The 3,894-nt window shown below is 38.3% G+C and overlaps 1 non-coding gene across 1 annotated transcript; it reads left to right on the forward strand.

Moving 5' to 3' along the window:
* Window positions 1-2,663: 2,663 nt before the first annotated feature.
* TRNAR-CCG (transfer RNA arginine (anticodon CCG)) lies at window positions 2,664-2,737 on the forward strand. The gene has a single exon. It is a non-coding gene; the product is annotated as a tRNA-Arg (tRNA).
* Window positions 2,738-3,894: the final 1,157 nt, after the last annotated feature.

The raw sequence follows: 3,894 nt of genomic DNA on the forward strand, positions 1-3,894 counted from the left end.
GAGGAGCTCCCGTGTCAATCACTCTCATTCCTCTCGTCAAACCATCTGTAGCACTCATAGCTACAGCTCTAACCTTATGATTTCCTAATAATTGTTGTACCTCACAAGTAACCTGAATTTCTTGACCGGCTGTACCTTGACCCTTAACTATCAATGAATTGTAAATATTAGGCATATTACCTGGAGGAAAAGAGACATCCAGTACTGGGCCAATGATTTGAGCAATACGTCCCACATTTGTTTCTACACTTGCGGAAACCCCAAGAACAAGAGGATTTTTTCTCATACAAAAATGGAAATAATTTCCATGAAGAATATATAAATATGATTTTGCCAATATCATCAATAAAAAAAAAAAATGTTCCATATTGGGTCGATCAGACCAGTAAATAATAAATGGAAGTTACCACCTGGGTAAAATCCAACTTTATTGAAAAGTTTAAATTCATCCATATTTGGAATATGAAGTAGGTATATGGATATGAATAAGGATCATGAGGAAGTTTTCGATTTATCTATAACTAGAACCAATTTATCCATAACTAAAACCGAAAATACTTCAAAATTATGTCCAGATCATCTGTGAAATATGAAACTTGATATTCATGACCTTTCTCTCATTGATCATTATCTCTTCTCTTCATACACACATCTGTATATGTATTTTCGGACAATTCGCACCATTATGGTCAAAGGTCCATTCGGTTCCTTGATTTCATTCATGAACTAGTTTAACCACTGAAAGGTTCTCGGGTCAATCCATGGAGGAAGAACTTCAAGAGCAAAGATTGGGTTGCGTCATACATAAAGAACACTATACAATGAGAGTGTATCTAGCACCCCAATAACGGACGACTTTTTGTAGGATATTTCTATAAAAATTGATTGTTTACGTTCGGTCCATGTCGAGCAGACCTCGTCCTTGCGAGAAATAATTATTAATAAAGGAGGGACTTATGTCACCAAAAACAGAGACTAAAGCTAGTGTCGGATTCAAAGCTGGTGTTAAAGATTACAGATTAACTTATTATACTCCTGAATATCAGACCAAAGATACAGATATCTTGGCAGCATTCCGAGTAACTCCTCAACCCGGGGTGCCACCTGAAGAAGCGGGAGCAGCAGTAGTTGCTGAATCTTCCACCGGTACATGGACCACTGTTTGGACCGATGTTCTTACTAGTCTCGATCGTTACAAGGGGCGATGCTATGACATCGAGCCCGTTCCTGGAGAGGAGACTCAATTTATTGCCTATGTAGCTTACCCCTTAGACCTTTTCGAAGAAGGTTCTGTTACTAACTTGTTCACTTCCATTGTAGGTAATGTATTTGGATTCAAGGCCTTACGGGCTCTACGTTTGGAAGATTTGCGGATTCCCCCTTCTTATTCCAAAACTTTTCAGGGTCCACCTCATGGTATCCAAGTTGAAAGAGATAAATTGAACAAATATGGTCGTCCTTTATTGGGATGTACTATCAAACCAAAATTGGGTCTATCAGCCAAAAACTATGGTAGAGCAGTTTACGAATGTCTCCGTGGTGGACTCGATTTTACTAAGGATGATGAGAACGTAAATTCCCAACCATTCATGCGCTGGAGAGATCGTTTTGTCTTTTGTGCGGAAGCAATTAATAAGGCTCAGGCTGAGACGGGTGAAATTAAGGGACATTATTTGAATGCTACTGCAGGTACATGTGAAGAAATGATGAAAAGGGTAGTATTTGCAAGAGAATTGGGAGTTCCTATCGTTATGCATGACTACCTGACGGGAGGTTTTACCGCAAATACTTCTTTGGCTCATTATTGCCGAGACAACGGCCTACTTCTTCACATTCACCGCGCGATGCATGCAGTTATTGACAGACAAAGAAATCATGGTATGCATTTCCGAGTACTGGCTAAAGCATTGCGTATGTCCGGTGGAGATCATATTCACGCCGGTACTGTAGTAGGTAAACTTGAAGGTGAACGAGACGTAACTTTAGGGTTTGTTGATCTACTTCGTGATGATTTTATCGAAAAAGATCGAAGTCGTGGTATTTACTTCACTCAAGATTGGGTATCTATGCCAGGTGTTCTGCCCGTAGCTTCAGGAGGTATTCACGTTTGGCATATGCCTGCTCTGACCGAGATCTTTGGGGATGATTCCGTACTACAGTTTGGTGGGGGAACTTTGGGACATCCTTGGGGAAATGCACCTGGTGCAGTAGCTAATCGGGTTGCTCTAGAAGCTTGTGTACAAGCTCGTAATGAAGGACGTGATCTTGCTCGTGAAGGTAATGAAGTGATCCGTGAAGCTTGTAAATGGAGTCCTGAACTAGCTGCTGCTTGTGAAGTATGGAAGGAGATCAAATTTGAATTTGATGTGATTGATCGCTGGTAATCCAGTGACTTTCGTTCTACCAATCGGACTCGGCCCAATCTTTTACTACTACCCCAAATATTAGTCCAAATCGTGAGCGGAGATATGGAATTTCAGATATCAATATATGGAATTTCCATATATTAATATCTATATATCAATATCTATGTAGATATTGATATATAGATATTTCCAAGGTTAAATATCTCAAACAGAGTTATTTATGAAATTTTTTTTGGGTCAAGCATTCGATAAAGAATCCTATTCATCCTTTACAATGATCTTATAGATCATTCAATAGGGTTGGTAGCTCAGCGGATCAGAGCTCATGGTTCCGGACCGTGAAGTCAAGGGTTCAAATCCCTTCTAGCCCAAAAGATGTTGTATTTTAAATGAAAATTCCTTTCCATCGCGGTATAGGAGAGAATCTTTCTTTATAATAGAATAAAGTATTCTATCATAATCCCGGATTGATACTTCAGATTCCTAATCAATAATGAATGGAAATGATTTCTCAATGATTCATTCCACTATTGATTAATAATTTTCATCATTGTATTTATACTTATACGACTTCTCTTCATACAAAATAAGATAGGAAAAGTAACAATTTTCACCTTTATATGGAAGGAAAACTCTATGTCTATAAAGGAGTGGTTCGAAGACAAGCGTAAAATAACTGCATTACTAAAAAATTCGGTCGAAAGGGATAGTAAGGATGCCAATGAGACGGAGAAAAACAAGAATAAAAGTATTGATTACGCTAAAATTAAGAAGTTATGGGCTCAATGCGATAATTGCGAGAACTTACTATATCTCAGATTCTTGAGAGAGAATCAAAGTGTTTGTAAAGAATGTGGATATTATCTGCAAATGAATAGTTCAGATAGAATAGAACTTCCAATTGATCGTGACACTTGGCGTCCTATGGATGAAGACATGTACACTCTAGATGTTATTCAATTTTATTCTGAGAATGAACCTTCTCATTCTGATAATCTTAATTCTGAGGATGAATCTTATAAGGATCATATCACTTTCTATCAAATAGAGACAGGTTTAACTGATGCTATTCAAACAGGCATAGGTCAATTAAATGGTCTTACTATCGCACTCGGAGTTATGGATTTTCAGTTCATGGGAGGTAGTATGGGCTCTGTAGTAGGTGAGAAAATAACCCGTCTGATCGAGCGCGCTACCGCGGAATCTCTTCCATTAATTATGGTGTGTGCTTCCGGAGGAGCACGTATGCAAGAAGGAAGTTTTAGTTTAATGCAAATGGCTAAAATAGCTTCTGCATTATATATTCATCAGAAGGAGAAAAAGTTGTTATATATATCGATTCTGACGTCACCGACAACTGGTGGAGTGACTGCTAGTTTTGGCATGTTGGGAGATATTATTATTGCCGAACCTAAAGCGTACATTGCATTTGCAGGTAAAAGAGTAATCGAACAGACATTAGGTCAGAAAGTGATTGAAGATTTTCAGGTGACTGAGCATTTATTTGGTCATGGTTTATTTGATCTGA

This window comes from Pinus tabuliformis, chromosome J (genome assembly GCF_031772625.1).
Source record: "Pinus tabuliformis cultivar Carrire ecotype Pingquan chromosome J, CPIR1, whole genome shotgun sequence".
In the NCBI taxonomy this organism is placed as follows: Eukaryota; Viridiplantae; Streptophyta; class Pinopsida; order Pinales; family Pinaceae; genus Pinus; species Pinus tabuliformis.